The 21,531-nt window shown below is 40.1% G+C and overlaps 1 protein-coding gene across 9 annotated transcripts in view; it reads right to left on the bottom strand.

Annotated features, from left to right (window-relative positions):
* ADGRB2 (adhesion G protein-coupled receptor B2) overlaps positions 1-21,531 on the bottom strand; it is a 300,446-nt gene that overhangs the window by 101,207 nt on the left and 177,708 nt on the right. The gene's annotated exons all lie outside the window — the stretch shown is intronic.

Genomic DNA, 21,531 nt, shown 5'->3' with positions numbered 1-21,531 from the left:
TGTACCTGTAATTTTAGCATTCTATGATTAGAGACTTATAAAAATGGAACATGAAACTTAAGTAACCTTAAATACTTAAGGTCAGTATGTAATGACCTTGAAAAGAAAATAGGTGCCTCTACTGTAACATTCCTTATAATAGATGCATAATAGATGCAGTTGATGACAACCACACATGAACCTTACTTTGGGAGTTACCACAAATTTCTACAAGGACATTGTACTACAAAGAAAGAAAGAAAACTCTGGAATAGGGCATAACATAATCAAACAATGTATTTTAATCTGGAAAGTGTCATAAGAGTTCTAAAATTCAATTGAGCTACAGTGAGAGACATGTGGGGAGATTTGTCACATGTGTCTGAAAGCAAAACTGATCTAGTTACCCCTGGCAACCAATCAACTTTCATTTTATAAACAGATGTAGGAAAATGAGCTCTGATTGGTTGCCATGAGCAACTAGAACAATTTTGCTCTCAGACACTTCTAATAAATCTTCTCCATTGTGTCAGAATGGAAAGTATTAAATCTCTAAAAAATTAGCTGGCATACTGAAACAACTCAAACAGAACAGTTCTCAATCAAAAACAAAGCTTGCGGCTGTATATATGTCCCCCATAGTCCAGCAATGGGCGCATGGAGCGATATGGTGCAGTACACGTGCGGCACCGCACCACTCTGTACACGGGGAAAAGATAGGTAATTTCCTATTCAAGCCGTGCGCCGTGCATCACTATTGAGAGGGGAGGGGTCACCAATCCTCCCATCCATCACGGTGAACATATGCCCGCCGGGTCACGGCCAGACAGGCATACGTTTGTGTGAATTCAGCCTAATAGAGCTCTCTAACAACAACAAATTCTGCATGCTATATAATAATAATAACAAGAATAATTCTTAATTTACAATACACCTATAAATCCCAACGCTTACCAATCTCCTGCCACTGACTTTTTGACACACTCTGGTGTCTCACTGATTTTTGCTTCCTGGTCCCTCATGAAATATATGACTGCTGAACCAGTGACCGGTATTTCCTAACTACAGCCTTTATTACACTAAAGCCAGGAAACCCAAAATAAGTTAGTATGGGTGTGAGTGTTTGATATTTTCTTAAGTGGGGCCAATAAAAATTGAAAATTCCCATCCAAGACAACTACTTTAACTGTATTAAAATAAATTTAGTGGCAGGGTGGCCATATATAAGATGTTGATCCGAACTAAAATATAATACTATATCCAAACAAAACCAATTAACATACCTAAATACATATTTGATAAGTGTCTAAACACAGAGCTTGAATATGGCCCAATATCCCTTTCCAGAAATTGGCTTGGGACCATAGTCACCCAAATGTAATACATTTTCCCAAAGTGGTCATTTTTGAACGGGGGACAATGCTCATCCAAATGACACGGGCACAGATAGAAAGATCTGTGTTCAATTGCCCACATATACCTGCAATCTTATTATCAAGCCATTTAGATTTGAACCAAAATATTTCCCCTTATCTACTGTATTGACCACACTCAAACATTGGCCAGCACTCTCGATCACTTATTATACCATACAGGCCTTCAACTGTCCCTTTGGAGCTACTAGAGTCGAAATTACCAGTCCTTGAATTGAGATTGTGGTTATCAGCTGGACCAAAATACATGAATGACCTATATTCGGATGGGTCATCATGCTGCTTTTCAGACATTATTCTTAAACATAAATTGCACAAGGAACAAATCTATGTCTTCACTAAGGCCTACTACCCTATTTTATCCTACTCAGCGGACATTGTTGAATGGGAAAAAGACCTTAATTTGGAATAGTCATTAAAACAATGAACCAAAGGATTCACTCTCACAATCAAAGCATCATCCACAAACACCTATGAAGCGTATTATTTATAACACCTTTTAAAAATTGCCCAAGATGTTTCCCATTGTTGCAGATTGTTGTTGGAGGGAGTGTGGACAAATAGGTAATTTACCACATGTATTTTGGGAATGTCCCCATGTCTACAACTTTTGGGTGTCAGGCACCAGGGGTAGTGGACCCCCTGGACCACCCTGGACAATGACGTAAGCCGAAACCTGGGAGCGGAGTCTAAGTGGCACCCGGTTTTCATCAGAGCCCGCCGCAAAGCTGGTTGGACTTGCTGCGGCGTGGTACCAACAGGTCATTCCACAGGAGCTACTTTTTCGCGGTGGCTGCCAAGGCGTAGCAACAAGTCGTAAGGCAAGATCGTGGTCAGGGACACGTAGGAGGTCGAGGCAGGCAGCACAGGATCAGAGTCGGGGACGTAGCGGAAGTTCAGGACGAGCAGCACAGGATCAAAGTCAACAACCAGGGTCACAATGGGAATTCAGAATACTAGCACAGGGAATCAGATAAGCTTTCTCTAAGGCTGTGAGGCTTAAAGATCTGGCGGGGGTGCAGGAAGAGGCTGGCTTATTAGGAATCCGGGGAATAGCCAGCACCAACCAATGGTGCGCTGGCCCTTTAAATCTTCAGGAGCCGGTGCATGTGTGCCCTATCAGGCGGGGATGCATGGGGACAGGTGAGTTGAAACAGCAGGGCGCTGGAGGAAGGAGAGGGGCACTTGTGTGACCCTGACCCACGTCTCAAGTACCTGTAACATTGGGGCTCATTACATCAATAAAATCTTAATATTACAGGCAAAACACATCAAAAACATATGGAAAGCAGTTGAATTACAAAAAAAGAACTTGTTTGCTTGAATGCAACACAAAACAGAAAATATAGAAGAGCCTGACAATGAGGGGCTGAGTACAATCTAGCATTTTGACATAGGTTACCCCTTTTTTCTTAATTTTTATTTTCCTTTTATGTCCTATTATTAAGGACTAATTAAAAACTTAATTAAGAAAATTTTAAACAAAGTTAAGTTCCCCACTTCCAATACAATGCATATGTCACCCTCCTCCATTAAAATTAAATAAGGCCCTTCGATCCCCCGGATTAAAATATAAAATGTAGTACTCATTAAAAAAAATAATAAAAACACTTATCTCTCCCTGCACTCCCACATAGGTCCTGTCTAATGACTACAACTGTTTTATATAGAGCAATATGAACTGTGGAAGGCTAGATATTAAATATCTATTCACAGAAAGGCCCCTGATTAAGAAACGTCTTTTACCTCATCAGCTGCCATTCAGTCCATAAAATGGCAACATGTTATCTGTAACTGTTCATGACCAATCTACTTTCCAGGACCTTACAATAGTATTCATGAATACAAGCTTGAGGTCCTGGATTGTAGATTGGTCATGGACATTTAGAGATCACATGACCCTCCATCTGCTGCCATTTTAAATACAGGAATGCCTGACTGATGAGGAAAAAGACATTTCTGGACCAAGGGCTTCACTTTACATTTCAGGAAAGCAGTGCAGAACATTTAATGTATATTGGTAAGTTACCTAATATCTTGATCCCCCAAACATGATGTAAAGTGGCTAATACAATTGATCCGCAATGCCCTATATGGCTTTTTGAAACTGCCATGAAGTGTTCTCTAGACCCTCGCACATTCTTTACTGTAAAAGGGTTTGTCCTCTTTAGTAAATTATTGATTTTGTTTGTGTAATGAAAAGTTATACAATTTTCCAATATATTTACTGTATCAATTCCTCACAGTTTTCTAGATCTCTGCTTGCTGTCATTCAACAGGATACTCCATCGTTTACTTCCTGTGGTTAAAATCCAGTCCATGCTCATGTGATTTCACACAGGTGCACTGCTCATTTTATCAAAGAATATAATCAGAGCTGTGTGTTATAATGAGTCGTGCACCTGTGTGACATCACATCACCAGGGAGTGGTAATTATCCACAAGAAGTAAACAATGAAGCTTCCTATCGAATGACAACAAGCAGAGAGAGCAAAACGTTATGAATTGATACAGAACGTACATTGGAAAACTATCTTTTCTTAAAACAAACATAATCAATTAAATGCTTAAGTGGACAACCCCTTTAAGTTCTGGACAATGAGTGGAGAAATAAACATGCATATGTTTGAAAAAGACTGCACAATATTATTCACCGTAAACACAACCTATTGAAGGGGTATTCCCACTTTGGCAAATTAATGTTACTGTTTGTATGAGGAAAAATTATACAATTTTCCAATATACTTTATATTTCAATTCCTAACTGTTTTCTAGATCCCTGCTTGCTGTCATTCTATAGAAAGCTCCTATGTTTACTTCCAGGGGACATAAATCTGACCATGGTCACACAGGTGTGCGGCTCATTAGTATCATAGAGAGTAATCAGAGCTGTGTGATACACAACGAGACGAGGACTTGTGTGACCATGGTCAGATTTCTGTCCACTGGAAATAAACAATAAAGCTTTCTATATAATGGCAGCAAGCAGAGATCTAGAAAACAAAGAGGAATTGATACAGAAAGTATATTGGAAAATGGTATAATTTTTCATCATTCTAACAATAACATTAATTTTCTGAAGTGGGAATACACCTTTAACATTACTAGCATTTTGGGAGAATGTAGGAATAAAGGCTGCTACAAACCGTATAGTAAATATTGTAACAATAGCACACTACCCTGAAATATTACCAAAATAACCCAAATAAACTACCTTTTATATAAGTCTACACCCAAGATGCCACGTAATATTACCATACAATGTCTAAAATAATTCTGTGTGCAATAGTTATACAAGTCAGTTCTAGGTTACGCTGTCTAATAATCTATAGGGGGTTTAATGCCGTTTTCAATTATCTTTTTTTTTTATCTTTAGCTGGTTTGACACATTAAAGTGTTTCTATCCAGCTCTCCATTACATACTTTAGAAATGTTGATGAAATTGAGCTTGCCATCATAAGATAAATAACACTAATTTGGATAGATCCCCCTCAATAATGCATCTGAGCCACTGAGCCCTGCTTGCTAAGCCCTGCATGATTGAGTAAATCTGCCCCCTCCTGGATGAAAGCTAATTAGCTAAAAGTTAGATGCACAAATAAAGAACACAATTCATGTACCTCACTTTAAATTCTAGTCTTCAATGTACAGCCTTCAAGACAGGGCCCTAGATGTATGTTTTCTGGTGCAAAACATGAATCATTTCCTCTTCTGGGTATAATGCCTGCATGATTAAATATGCATGGTACGTCTTCCACTGGGAAGATGAAGCTAAAAACACGCTGCTCCGGATCTGTAAGAGTTTGAGATTTCTCTCTGTACTGAGGTGAAATACATCTTTTCACCTTAGGTACTCTCAAGGACATAAATTGAGTGCACAGAGCACAGACAATGAGGAAAAGTTTTAAACAAGTATATAATGGAAAGCTTATTACTGCCCATAACAACAAACTGGACTACAGGGTCATTGTTCCAGAGGCGATGAGACACTAAAACTAGTGTCAATTATCATACTTCCATAGATTAAAAAAAGGAACAAAGGGGGGAATTTATCATCCATCGGCATATGATTATTCATGCGCCCCCCCACACGGTGGTGCCACCCACACAGTGGATACATCAGGAATCTCAGTTTGCACTGCTGGGCAAACCTTGCCTAGTTTCGTATTAAAACCTATGAACATTCAGCTGTGAATGTTTGCATGCCTTAGTGACAGGGCTGTGGAGTTGGAGTCATGGAGTCGAAAACCATTTTGGTGGAGTCACAATTAAATGAACTGACTCCGACTCCAAAAATAATAAATTGATACAATTAGTTCAATGCAGTATGTACTGAATATTTTTTTCATCAGAATTTGTGGAAATTATGGAATGCCCTATACATGTCTGTTCTATTCTTGATCTTTTATTTGAGATGAATATAGATGCACTCATGCTCAGTTGTGAAGCTCCTACCATACAGATCCGAGGGTTCTGCATTTAGCTTAGTACTGCTAGAGTGATCAGGAAAACTGGATGAAGGAAGGATCGTCCACTGTATGTTTGCTCTGTTTACGGCTTTATGTTTAGTTTACTTTTCCTCTGAGTTCATGTTTGTAGAGATTAACTGCTCTGATGGAATCTATACAATTACATAGAATATAAGGAAAAAACTATTTTCTAACATCTCAATTTCAGAAATACAGAAACACACATGAAAAAGTACTATAGATATAGAAGCGAAACCTTCATGTTATCAAGCACTGCTAGAATGCAAGATTATGACGTAAAAGACTTAATGAGCCGTTTCCAGAAAAAAAACCTGATATTGATTCATCAAAATTGATTGTTCATAAGGCAACTGTTCTTTATTCGGAAGATGCTACTACATTGCCACCCATCCAAATCTGTGCGGAGAGCCTTCAAATAATTAGGTTAGACCTAAGGTCATCTATGAATGAGGATCTGATGGAGGCCATACTGTTTTTAAGAACAAATTCATAAACTCACCATACACATATTATTCAGTTCATTTTTGTTGAAAACAGTTTTTTTTCCACATAGTGTTTTGCATAATTGCAGTGTATTAAAGTTATAGTTCTAAGGTTGTATTATAATACCTATTTTTTAAGCTCTATCTAAATAAAATGGTTATTGTATTATAATGGTGATAAAAAGCCTTATTATTATTATTATTATTATTATTATTATTATTATTATTATTGTAAATTTATCACTTAAACATTAACCATGTAAGTTGAGTATTGACTAACTGATTCCAACTGTTAACGAGTGCCTCCTTCATGCCCCCTCATGCCCCCTCCACAAACCACTTGCCGTGGAGATGGTGGGAAGGGAAAAATAATCACAATTACTGGCATTTAGCAATTATTTACGATTATTTCAAGATTTGTATGCCAAAAAACTGGTGCTGACAAATGTCCCCCATAGATTGTAAGGTCTTATGAGCAAGGCTCTCATTCCTATTGTCCCATCTGGCCATGTTATTGCTCTGTAATGTCTTCTTTACTTTGTAAATGTACCCCAAGCATTGTGACACGATAGAACAATTTATTATTAAAAGCAAACTTACTCCATTTCACAGTTTTCCATTGGGCCATTTTTGACATCACAAGTTAGGTATGTACAATTTTTCTCACTCCCGTTCCAATTTGATGAAAAATGGGTCCATGCACAGTATAGGGAAGCAGTATTTATCAGTGAAACGCTTAATAAAGATACCTAATATAGAATCCATGCAGATCTTTATAATATAAGCTCACTCAATCACTTCAGGGCTTGTTGGTCTTAAATCATGAAGTAAAGAACTTTCCTATTACATGAAAATTTTCAGATGTTTTGAAGAAAATCTTCTGAATCCCTCCCCACAGGTCCCTGAAATCGCCTTGTAAAAATAATATGCTCCGACTAGCTATCCTGTATTTTAGCAGATCAGGCTGAAGACTGTAATTATTAATAATTTAATGTGTCACACGGTATTGTTTCATAACAAACACGACTCACTATGATAATTTTACTCCTTCATTATTGGACTAAAAAGGAAAATTAGAAGTGCTTGTAGGCATCTCATCCTGGTAGGGGAATCAGTGACTGCATCCCACACAAGTTCTGGAAGGGTATGAGGTAAGGAGGAAGCAGCAAGCCAGATATCACACAGTTATCATTATTTTGCTACTGGGTGGTCCTGTCACCTCCTGGAACCCTCCCAAACTTAGTTAGATGCAGGTTCTCAGCCCCCCCCCCATCTCTCCCAATGCCACTTACATCCTTGTGTTGCTCTGGCAACCAAGATTCCAGCTCCCCACAGAATCACAAAGACGAGAAATGACTGTGTGCCCTGAACACATAAGAGCAACGCCAGGCAAATATAGTGAATTCCAACACATATGGTCTGCACACGCCGTCTAATGCATACATCATAGAGGAAATGATACACTCCTTACCCTCTCAGGTCTCTTGGTAAGTGAGGCTATGGTCTGGGGGGACTTTTATCAAGTACACATTATGCTGTAATAATAAATATTTCTTTCATCCTGCCATTGCATGTGGAGAGAGGTGTAGGTTACAAATATATAGGAATGACTAAGGCACTGTCCTCAAAATCAGATCCATCCAAATGAATCACCTGTATTATAGAAAACAGTGCCCCCTGTACAATCACACATAGCCATGAAAATATTCAGAAACAAATCTTTGCAGAACACTCCTGTTCTAGGGGCTCATTCAGACGGTCCATTTTTTTTTTGCAGATAGGGCATACTGACCCATTGATTTCTATGGGTCGGTTCACATGTCTGTTTTCCTCACTGATGTGCAGACTGTGTGACAGCATGCACTCATCTGTATTGTGCCATTCTTCAGTTGTTTATGAATAGGTGGACATCTGGGTGTTACCTGGTAAGGAGGGTGTGTCTTTGCATCTGACAATATCAGCGCTAACTGAACACTATCAGAGTGGACAGGAACACACTCTAAAAATTCTAATATCACGGGGAATAGAAATATTTCCTTAAATAAACATATCAACAAAATAGACAGTCTTCTTGAAGATATAAAATCCTTTTATCTTGTGAAGCCAACATCATTGCAAGCATTCTGTTTACATTGTGTGTGTGATGGACATTCATGCCGAGATAAAGCAGTTTAACAGGTAATAACAGTTAAAGTGGTTTGCCGCTTCTCAATAAATCTCTTCTATTAGACATGTCTCTGCATGAATATGTATCTTTGCCTTCTTTGAGACCTTCAGGGAGGGTCGGACTGGCCCACTGGTGTAATGGTGAAACCATTGGTGGGTCCCCGACATTTGATGGCTCAGTCCACTGCCACCACCTAGTGTTCAATGACTCTGCCTAACCTCTCCAGACACTAGTTAAGATGATGAGGCAGAGAGTCTTCATCTCTCTGCAGGATCACTGTTCCCATGCTGCAGCTGAATGCAGAAGAGGCTGGCAGGTGTGATGTGAGGAGATCATCTGCCATCTGCTGGCATCACGGAAAACAGCAACAATAGAGGAAGAAGAGAAGATGAGAACTGCTAGGGAATGGGGATAGGTGAGTATATGTTGTTGATAATTTTTTATTTATTCTGAAACAAGGAAAGGAGTAAGAAAGGGAGCCCATAGGATGAGGGGGGGGGGCAAAAAATGAAAGGGAGATGATGGGGGCCATGGGATGAGGTAGGTCACAATGTGAAGGAGAGAAGATGGGGGCCCACAGGATGAGGTGGAGATAGATAGCCAGAATTTGGGGAGATGAGAGAGGGCCACAACATGAAGGGGAAAGTCAAAATATGAGGGGGAGAAGAGAGGGGCCCACAACATTCGGTGGCGCCACAATAGGGGGGGTGGCGTGGGAAGCACAATAGGGGGGAGGTAAGGGGGCACACAATATGAGAGGGAGATGAGATGGGGCACCAATGTGAGGTTATTAAAGGGAATCTGTCACCAGGGACCTCATTTTTGCTAAAGAGAGGTTGCAGAAGCCCATCACACCTGCAGTGCCTTTCATAAGCATTCACAGTACAATATAATTGTGTGTTATAACTTGCCTTGCACCCTGACAAAATCCCAGGGTAGTCACAGGGGCTGGGCTTTGTTTTTGATGAATTTCAAAAAACAACATGTGACTTGTCTGTGTTACTCACTCCTTAGATCTTGGGCCCCACCTCCTGTACAGCTCCTCCCTCCTGCTTCTTTTCAGAGGTCGCAGCTGGATGAGCTGACATCAGTGGGGAGGGAGGATCTGTACAGGATCACAACCGTGGGGGCTAAGATCTGAGGAGTGAGTAACACAGACAAGCCACATGTTGTTTTTTGAAATGCACCCAAACCAAAGCCCAGCCCCTGTGACTACCCCAGGATTTTGTCAGGATGCAAGGTAAGTTACAAACTAAACAGTTGCAAACTAAATAAGTTACAAACTAAATAAGGTTCAAAACAAGCCACAGGTCAATTAAAGTGAACCATTCTCCATCAATTGTACTGTACATAAATGTAAGATTACCGATACTGAAATTCCTTTTTTATTATGTAAGCCTTCTCAGAGCCAACCTATTTTTTGCCATTGCTACCTCTTGCAGTAGGGCATTGTGCCTATTCTTACTGTAAAGAATTCTTTATGAGTTTTATTCAATTCATTGTATATAGAAGTCGGCCACTTTGCCACATGAAAATGTCCTCCATGCAGGATTTTTTCATTTGGCATTTTTGACAAAATATAAGGTTCTCAGGTGAGCTCTGACTGGCCCTCAGATAAAACACCCGGTGGGCTTGTGGCCTATGTGGGCGCTCAGCCAACCACACGAGTGGTGAATGGCGGCCCCAATTACCATGCATTATCTTACTGCTGCCTACGGCTACTGTGTGTTCCTGAATTACAGACCCAAGAGGGCCTAAGTGCTAGGCAAGAGTTAATCAGTAGGTTAACAGCACAGCTCCCAGGACCATAACAGTCTAGGAAGCAAAATGTTAATTAGAGGAATTGTCCACTTTAAGCACATCCCAGCAAATAATTGATATTAAAATGCTCTAATATACTTTCTGTATCAATTCTCCAGAGTTTTCTAAATCCCTGTTTGTTGTCTGCTTGCTGTCATGCAACAGGAAACTTAATAGTTCCCTTCCTGTAGATAAATACACAGGTGCACGAATTGTTATATCACACATTGTATTCAAAGCTGTGTGATGCTAGCGAGTCTTGTACCTGAGTGACATCACATGACCAGGGACAAGTGTTTATCTACAGGAAGTAAACAATAAAGCTTCCTGTTGCATGACAGCAAGCAGAGATCTAGAAAACTGTGAAGAAAGTATATTGGAAAATTGAATAACTTTTCATTACACAAACAATATTATTTTTTTGCTGTATAGTGGTTAAAGTGGCTATAGTGCTTACAGAGGTATGTGTTTGCTGTAATCTAGGAATTTGTAAATGGATCAACTTAGATTTACATGTATCTGTACTTTGGTGGAACCCAAGAACAGATTTTCTTGGTGGGCACAAGGAATGTAAGTCTGACAATGTTGTTTTGCAATGCCTACTATAGATCATGTGTTATCTGTGTTGCTACCATCAGCTTTTATACAGAGGGCAACTCAGGTCACAATAGTCACTAATTAAACAGGAAATTAGATGCAAGGAATAATGAAGGACAGAAGGACAACACTTCTTCCAGGAACTGCTTAATAAAAGTTATCGCATACAAGAAGTCTTTGCTTAATGAAAACATTTATTGTATCAAAAATACTATTCCATGTACAACAATTTCTTCTATCTTCATATAATTTTGAAGTACTGTATATACTCGAGTATAAGCCGACCCGAGGCCCCTAATTTTACAACCAAAATCTGGGAAAACCTATTGACTCGAGTATAAGCCGAGGGTGGAAAATGCATTGGTCTCAGCCTCCCAGTATATATCCATCCAACCCCCAGTAATACATAGCCAGCCATCCCCCTGTAGTATACAGCTAGCCAGCCTCCTTAGTATACAGCCAACCAGCTTCCTTAGTATGCAGCCAACCAGCCCCTTGTAGTATACAGCCAGCCCCCTTAAGCATACAGCCTGACAGCCCCCTTAAGTATACAGCATGCCAGCCCCCTTAAGTATACAACCTGGCAGCCCCCTTAAGTATACTGCCAGCCCCGTTCAGTATACTGTCAAGTACATAAAAAAAAATACCATACTCACCTACGGGCGGTTCCGATGATATTTGCTGTTCCCTGATGCTCCATTCCCCGCGGCTGGTCTTCTGCCTTCTCTCTTCTCTGTGTTGTATCAGCTGGCAGGTACGCGTCCACGCAAACTGCCAGCTGGCGCACAATATGACGCGATGGTGTCGCTGCTGATCATCAGCGCCATCAGCAGCGACACCATTGCGTCATATTGTGCGCCAGCCGGCGGTTCGCGTGGACGCGTAGCTGCCGGCTGAAACAACGCAGATAAGAGAGAAGACCAAAGACCAGCCGCGGGGAAGACAGAAGAGGAGCCGCCGAACAACGGGAGCCACGCCGACCATCGGGCCTCCAGAGGGTGAGTATGAAAGGTTTTTTTTTTATTATTGACTCGTGTATAAGCCGAGGGGAGGTTTTTCAGCACATTTTTTGTGCTGAAACACTCGGCTTTTACACGAGAATATGCGGTAATTCACTATTTATTCCTTTTGAAAACATTGAATATCTTGATAAAAATGTCAAGCCATTACTTGCCATGTCTAGATGTGTATTATTACTAAATTATAGATTGTAATAAACATTCCCCTACATGGATACATTTTAAAACAATTTGTGGGACCTTAATATTGATGACCCATTCATAAAATAGGTAATCAATACAAGATCCTTACGGATCCAATCCCGGGCACCATTGGCAATCAACAGGGCTGTGGACTTATTTTTGGACTTGTGACATCATGTTCTCCCTTGACATAACCTTTCAACAATAATAGGCACAGCTGGGAGCAAATTTGATTTTGATATTGATGCCCCTGAGGATACCTTCTATCTATAACTGACTCAATAACCCCCCTTTATACAAGATTGCAAATATATCTTAATGCTTCTTCTGCCGATCCATTGCACCAGTCTTCAACAATGACTTTTTTTCCTCAGCTTGTTTGCCAAAAACCTAGTCAAGGAGACATAAGAGCTCTTAGACACAGTCAAGCTTCTCCGCATCCTCATACTTGTAAACCCGCCCCTCCTCACGCCCCTCCACACTTTCCCCAGCACATCCCCAGCCAACTCCACTGGTGCACTGTGCATATACCAGTTATGTTCGCAGCACCATGCATGCGGGTGTCGTGCAGGCCAACCCCAAAATGAATTTCAATAAATAATCACCGTGCCTTGGAGCTGGAGACAGTGTAGACAGGTGGGTTAACGAGGATGATCGGCTGTAAGGAGCTAGGGAGCTTTTTAGTAGACAGTTTTAGTAGACCGGTGCAATACTTGGGACCTACAGAAGAAGCATCAATATATATTTGCAGTCTTGTATAAGGTACTCTGGGAAGGGGGGTGGGATGGGGTTATTGAGTTGGTTTTAGTTGACAGGTTCCCTTTAAGTCCTAGAAAACATCTTTAACATTACAAAAAATATGATAATTTTAGATAATTATTTTAGAAAATAATCAAGGTCAAGGTAAAATATTGAACATTTTAGACATTATTGAGCATTTTGAGCACTGACAAATAGCATCCAAATATTAACATTGCAGAAATGTTCTTTTAACCCTGATTTTTTTCATCCAGAAATTTCAATAGTCTGCCCTTTAATAGAGCAGTTTAAAAATCCATTGAGGCACATTTACTAAGGGTCGATCACCAGTTTTATGGCAGAGGTGTTTAACAAGTGTCCACACCACATTTGTGTCACAAATGACTATTTTGTGTCGCAGCTGCACTATTCTTCATGTAACACAAATTTCTACACTAAGATGGATGTTCCAGTGCTCAGTCGGACCATGGACCAGATTTATCATGCAAAGTCCTACAGAAGTGTGTTTCACGGTCTATGTTAAAGTTGCACCAAAAGAAAAAAGTGGTGCACTCTGTCAGGGCAGTGCAGGGGGTGCCAGATTCATGTAGACCCCTGCACACTGCACAGGCAAACTGCACATAGTGTGGGCCAATATCTTTATAGACCTGCCTATATGTTATAACTCCCAAGGTAAAGGTAACAACGGTGTCTACATATCAGGTAAAGTTGAATAAGAACAGTTTTTACATGTCTACCATCCGATATGTTAAAATTTCAAGGGTAAAGTATGGCAAATTGTCATATTTCTTGTGTTTAGCTACAACTTTGCCTGAGTCTTGTGGTTTCATGACATGTAGGAGCCCTGCTTGTTGGAATCCACATACAAATTTACCTGTTAAAGCAAAAAATAGGCAGAATGTATCAGTAAATCCCCTATAGTACATTGTTACTGAATCCAAAACAAAAAAATCTTATGGAATCACTGGTTGTTAGTAGGCTATATAGTGCTATTTTTTTACAGATTTCCTGCAGTAATATTAATAATAATAGTAATATTTTGGTCATTCTGGTGAGGCCTTCAACAGTATGGTGAAGCCTAGACATCACCTTTTTTCAGTCTGTTGACGCCCAGATATCATGTTGGTCAGTCTGGTAAGACCCAGATATTACTTTGGCCTAGTTAGCAAGCCTAGCAATTACCTTCATGAGACTGGTGAGACTTAAGACATTATACTTTAGTCAAGCTGGTGAGGCTTTGCCACAACATTGGTCAGTTTGGTGAGGTATATTCATCATCTTGGTCAGTGTAGTGAGATCCAGTAACAAAGTTTAAGAAGACATTCTGTATAAAATCCTGTCTGCCAGTGAAAAGTAGCTGCTAGCAGCATTGCTAATGGATTCTGGATTATGCATCCATTGGGGAACAATAGATCTGACTCTTAAAAGGTAGATGTAAACTGTGATTTTCAGACAGACTATTACAGTGCGTTGTCATAGTATTATATACATACCTAATTATTATTTTATTGTGCACTAGAGCTTTAATAATTAGGACAGTGTCATTTTAATATACATGTCAAATCTTCTACTATCATTACTCCAATGTTACAGTATATGCAAATATATGTAAGTGTATCACTTTCAGGCTCAGAAAAGTGTTGGTAAATGATACATTTTTAATTATCTAATTTCTTATTGTACTTTCATTTTACTGAATTACCTACAATATTTCTTTTCTCAAACAGCTTACAAACATAAACCATTTTATAATTTCTAGTCACATATGCACAGCATTGGAATACATGCTATGTGCCAGCTACCCACGCACCTTCTTCCCTCCTACACAGGCACACACAAAGACATCCCACTGCCTACACACTCTCTATGCAGATTGTTCCACGCTAGATAGAAACGTACATGCTGTCCTCACACGGATAAAAGAATAAGATAAAGATGCAAGGACGCCATCATTATTAACCCAATGATTATTTTATTATCAGGTCAAGCAAGCAGACTTCAGGTTGGAGGTTATCTCAGGCCTTTCCCTTCACTTTGCCAAATATCTTCCGTACATTAATTGGTATACAAAAACATAAAACTTGCATACAAGGGCAGATTTTCTTTCCCTATAGATCAGTGGTGGCGAACCTATGGCACGGGTGCCAGAGGTGGCACTCAGAGCCATTTCTGTGGGCACTCAGGTTATCACCCCAGGGCAGAGTTCACAGGAACAAATCCACCAAATTTTCCTGCAGTCCCAGCCAACTTAAGAGATGCTGCTCTCAGCACCGTTTTAAAGCGACAATTTATTGGCTGTTTGGAACTGCAGGGAAAGTAAGAAGGTGTGGACAGGGCTGCATTATCTTTGGATGTTCTCCTGCTGGACCAACCATTCTTCCTGTACAGAGAGACCTTGGAGAGAAGCTACAATGAGAGTGTGAATTTGCCCTCCTTCTTTCAACTGTATTGGTGGCCTCAGGGGCTGATACGATTGAAAAATGTGAAAGAACAGGTAGCAATAAATTACTGCTTAAAATGTCATGTTGGCACTTCACAGTATATAAGTGGATTTTGGTTGTAGCTTGGGCACTCGGTCTCTAAAAGGTTCGCCATCACTGCTATAGATGTAATGATAGGAACTAGATGTTACTGGTAGCTGTAAATGTTACCAGGCAGCTCCATAGCGATACCTGGACTTAGGCCAAAATAGTATTGAATATGGTTGGCTTTGGCACCTATGTTTTACAGAAATTCTGAGATAACCCATGGGGGCTCATTTACTAAGGGTCGCGTGCTGCACTTTAGTCGGACTGTGCAGATTCTTCATGGCTAAAACAGCTTGCACAGGTACTGGGATTCTCTCGCAAACGACCCTTTTGTGGCACAGCTGCGGTGGCTTCCATGTGACACAAATTAGGGGGCGTGCCGCCGGATGGTCCGACTGATTTGGACCGAGTGCCGTATTTAACTTTGAAATTGTGTTGCAAGCCCTATGTTAAAGATGCACCACAAATAAGATGGTGAACTCTGTCAGACTTCAGTGGGGAAGCGACACATTCATGATTTCTGGCGCACAATCTTAATGAATCGCTGCGCGTTGCATTATAGACGGACAATGCACATTCTGTGAACTCCAGCGGCAATGTAAGTAAATGTGCCCCATTGTCCTCCTTAATTATACTAAGAGTCCTGCTGAAGATTGTCATGCAACAATGGTGGCATTACTGGCTGTTCCCTCCTGCCATTAGAGTCACATATACTGTACCAGTGATACAGTATAAAGGGAGGAAACTGATGGCATTGTTGAGCTCTTAAAATGATGCACTTCTAGAAAATGGTGACTAAGTAACTGTCTGCCACAACACAAACTCAAGCATAATCGGAAGATGGAAGAAGAAGGGAAAATTATAGGTCAGAAAGCAACATTTTCAGGCTGGCAAGAGATCTTGCCTTGCAGGGAATCTCAAAAAAAAGTGGTGAACGTGATTGATATGGACAGGTGAATGTTTTGTGCCCTCCTATTCACCTGCAGTTAACACCTCCTGAGGCAACAAGAGCTGAGCCATGCAATGTATGAACTCAGTGTGGCAAACTACCATCTAACCTCTTCCACACACTGACCCTATACAGAACAAATGCTTTATGTCAGTCGGTCTTAGTATTCTGAACAATGACGAACAAGCTGTATCCAGAAAGCATTCTTTGGTGACTGCCTAGGTAGTCTGCTATTGATATTCAGCTCTTCTATCCTAGCACATAGAATATTAATAAAACCTTGTTCATGCGCATGATTTGTAGTCAGGTGAGGACATTTTCAAGTGAACTGGTACAGATGAACATTTATCCTTGGAGTTTTTAATGCTCCACTTACCTTAATAGTTTCCTAAATTGAAGAGCATTAGCTCTGTTAATAACACAACACATAGAATAAAGACTAGCAAATAAGAAAGACATCAAATAGACAGCACTGATGGAAGATGGATGCTTACAGATTTGAAAAGCTCTTTGCTCACTTCATGAAAAGGCTCATCATGGAGTATTGGGGGTATAGATATAGGTGAGTGTTGTCTAATACCTGCTGCTAAACATATGGAGATATACATGACAAAGTAATAAACCTATAGATCACTTGCCATGATTTTCTTCTACATCATGCACTTTCACAATCAGCTAGTAGGAATATATGCATAGACATCTAGGTAAACACAACCCACAAACAATCTTTTGAGTTTTCATGAATTGATAAGGCCAACATGATAGATAAGTGGAGCAGTCATACCCATGCCTGGTTTCTCTCACAAGCTCTTGCACTGGTATGGACAGCTGGATGGAAATTGGGATGCTATGATGCCCTTAAACAGTATCATGTAATTTTCTGATTGATGAAATCATATATTTTTCACTGTGGAACAGAGGTTGCGTTAACGCCTGTACAAGCATTATAGTTGTCTGTACAGACAACTTTACTCTTTTTATAAAAGTCCCATGCAGATAAATCTGCACAGGACTTTTCTTCCCTCTCCCTCTGTCCTGGTTAGTTACCTGCAGCTTGGGACTGCTACCAGTCATGTGACAGGCACTTCAGCTGCCACACAACCTTCTATTCGGGCCATGAGCTGCAGTCGTGATAAGCATGAAACGACTGGAGCTTGCGACCGCGATACAAGTCATGTGACTGGCCACTAAAGCTCCGGTCACATGACTCTTAGCAGCCGTGAACTGTAGCAGAGGAGCCCTGCCTTTTCAGTGTTTCCAATTGACACAGGAGAGCAGAGTGATCAGCTTGATCCTGTACTTTGATAGTTGGCTTATATAATAAGTATTTTGTCACAGCACGCCAGAATAAATCACTCATACTAAGCACTGAGGGGGTGGGAGGCATTCAGGGAGGATGCAATGTGCATCTCCAGCATCAGCCATAGTCTGGTCTGCATCAGTCATACTCCGGGGGGTAGGTTGAGCCTGATCTATGGAGGTTTGCGGTGTCAGCGGTATCAGCAGTATTCTGGTCTGGGGAGTTCAGCTGTAGTCTGATCTGGGGGCCGGTGGCGTTGGTCATTGTGTGATGAAGGTTGGGCACCCCTTATTTAATGCATGATGTTAGATAAAGAGAATTGCTTAAATTGGCTATTTAAGCACATAAAGCAGGCAGTGCTGATTTTCTGGCATAAATTTCTGTCTATTAAGAATATATACACGCTTATGACTTACTTATTTGTATTACTGAAAATGTCATACTCCTCCTTGGCTAAAAATGCTCCTCAAAAATGGTAAAAGGAGTATTTTTTTTGCCCTTCTGTAAAAATGTTGGTGCAACCTGTGCTATGGAACATTCTTACCTGATTAGAAATTAATATAACTTACTTTGCCATAGATGATAAAGCCCTTTGGATCTTAGAAACATTATATCTCCTTCGTAATGTTTTGGAAAGCTTTCCAGTTTATTTGTGGATTGATTTTTATCATCACTACATAGACAGAAAGATATACTTTTCCTAAATCTTCTGCATTTATGGATTACTGCAGATTTCAGACTTCAAATATTTTTATGAGGTTTGTCTGAAGTTTGTATCTGTAGAGCGCATTCCAGTCAGCTCCACAACACAAAGAGATATGATGCAAAAAACTTCATATTTATACCTTATATTTCTTTTCTGTGCACCATCTTTATTAGTATGTCTGCTTAATTTGGCACCAAAAGTCCCAGCATCTCTAGCAGTATTGTTTTTCTCTGCAACTTTCATGTTTATTAGTATGTTTAAATGCATATCTGTTTCTCTGTTCTCCCTGGAGACTTCCTGACTCCTTTCTATGTCTCTCTTCCCTTTAGATTAGTAGTTTTAACTTATTTGTCGTGGGTGTATACATTGCAGACTACAGGTCATACCTGACCGGGTCTTACCCAGTGCATATTTTCTAAGTGCAGCTATTTAAGTGCACAACAGAATTATTCCAGAATTATGCCAGAAGCGAACAAAGGTGCTTTATTTTTAAGAACTTGTCTAACTTGTAATGTATATTTATGTGTACCTGTGTTCTCTTTCTGTTCTATGGTGTATGTGGTTTTATGTGAGTTTTAAATATGTGATGTCTCTGTTGAATTGGTGTATTGCGGATGTGACACTTTAAGTTCCCGTTTGGGATAATAAAGTATTATTATTATTATTATTGTTATTAACTCTTGTCTTTCAAAATGTTATCCGAAAAGCACAATAACCTCCTCCATCGCCTTCCCACTCTGAATCTTGTGGACTTGCAGTCTTGTGGACTTGGACTTTTGACCCCCCATCCTGCCCTGCAGCACCAACTTGGCACACTCGCCCTATCACCCCCACTAAGTGGATCATCAGCAGCAGGGGCTCCATGTCACACAACTGATTGCAACAGACCACCAGAACCAGACCCTGGCAGCCAAAAGCACCAGTAAGGGGTGTACTGGAGCACTTAAAATGTAAGGGATAACAACCACTTACTGCAAGTGAGGAGGAACACTGTACTAAGACTCCAGTTGCAGCCAGAACCAGACAGCTTAAGTGCTGGTACTTGGAAAAAGTGGAGCTACTGGCAGTGTCTCTTCTGCCAAACCAACAACAACAGTAACAGCAGACTGCTGTATGACCACAACACTGTTAGCGCCACAATGACATCCCCTAGACATGTCTATTTGTTATTGTGACTTGTATATTTTCACACCTTAATTGCTTCCCCATATGTAATGTGTTCATGTAACCTGTATTGTGCTGTATAACAATGTCCTGTAACTGTTTGTATGCAAAATAGCAACATGTAAAAATGTGCCTCACTACGCATTTATGTATTTCTATCATTAAACCAGTCTTTAACTGTGTAACAATTGCCGTAACACTATGTACAAATGAATTTCCCCCTAGGGGATCAATAAAGTTGTATTGTATCATATTATCTGTATAAAATCACATTGCACATTTTCTTTCCACATTATGCAGTTCGCATAACAGGTATGACTATTAAAAACAATATTCCTTAGTGGATGGGAACTGTGATACAAATACCTCATAAAATGCCTTTAGCACAGAAATGTAAGTCATATACTATGGCTGTATTTCTGGATACTCTAATAGCACACACAATGTCTAATGCCACATCGCCAACACGTGCCTGATGACTGTATTTGTAGAAATCCCAGACTATGCAATTGTCATTGTACAACACATAGTCATTAAACTGTCTTCCTGAGTATACAACGCTTTTCATGTAAAATAATGATAGGTAAAAAATGAGTCATGCATGTAGTAACCTGCTGTGCATGCAAAATCCAAAACGAAAGACACCATTAGGGAGATTTCACTATGTCTCCCCAAATAACAGAATGACAAACACAAGGCATAATAAATAAATTCTTATGGAAGCAGACAGCCCCTGTAAGTGTCCTGGTTGAACGATGTAGCGAGATATGAGGCTATTTGTAACAGTTTAACAGAAAAAAAGAGAAGGAAATATAAATGTTGGCGAGGAGGGGCACAAGCTGCATGCTCTTACTACCTGTAGATAGCTTGAAGCGGTGATGTTCTTCATAAGCTTATAATAGAACAATTATTAATGCTCAGTTACCTTAGTAACTGTATATATATATATATATATATATATATATATATATATATATATATATATCTTATATTATGTAACGCTAGATTGTTCTTTACATCCAACTAATACCTATGTCTTTATATCTACAGAGTTCAAATTTTGAAAACCCCCATCGGATGGACCGTTTTTCCCACGTTTCCCATTCAATTTCAATTGGCCCGGCATAACCCTCTAACAACTCCCCAGACCTTCATCCACGGCTCTATGAGGTGGGATTGTCATCCCAATTGGCGATTACACATTCGGGACAATGGTACTATATCCCCATCTTGCTTCAGGTCTGTTGTCCGATGGATCCTGCGGCACTAGGGAGGTACTTGGCACGAGTGAGTCCTCTGTACACTGGGGACGAACAATATGTGCTGATCCACATAACGTGCGCTAAAAATAGTGGTATTTTAATACTTACCTCTTGTCATATTGCTGTTGGTCTAATGAGAAGAGGGCTGCCCTTATCCAAGATGGCCGCCATCAACTCAATACCTTCAATACACATGCACTATCCAAGCCGATTACCTCACTTCTGGTTCCCTGCAGGTCATAGTATACACTTCCTGTTTGCGTGATACAACAGGTGGCCAATCTGAAACAATTTGTTTTTCATGAATGAGTAGGAGGAGACGTGGAGGAGGTCTACAAACCGATGGGCGTGTTTTTAATGTGTTTACTTTTGCACTATGTCACTTTATGATGATGGCAAACTTTATAATAATATATTGGCACTACTGGTCACTTTATAACATGTATATGAATAATGTTATTACTTGTTTGTCACTTTTCTGTATGATGTACACTAAAGTACTGTCACTTACCATTGACCAATCAGCAGGTCTGTTGGTCCTTAAATAGTTGGCTGTTTGTTACTCACACTATGCTTGATAAAGGTGTAACAGTACACCGAAACGTTGCTTTTTATGGAATAAAGCTTCACCCCTTTCACTACTACAAGGAGTGCTGCCTCTTCACTGAACCTATATATATATATATATATATATATATGTATATATACACTCC

Source organism: Engystomops pustulosus, chromosome 2 (assembly GCF_040894005.1).
Source record: "Engystomops pustulosus chromosome 2, aEngPut4.maternal, whole genome shotgun sequence".
In the NCBI taxonomy this organism is placed as follows: Eukaryota; Metazoa; Chordata; class Amphibia; order Anura; family Leptodactylidae; genus Engystomops; species Engystomops pustulosus.
The sequence above is the reverse complement of the archived record's forward strand: the minus strand, read 5'-3'. Positions and strand labels throughout refer to the sequence as shown.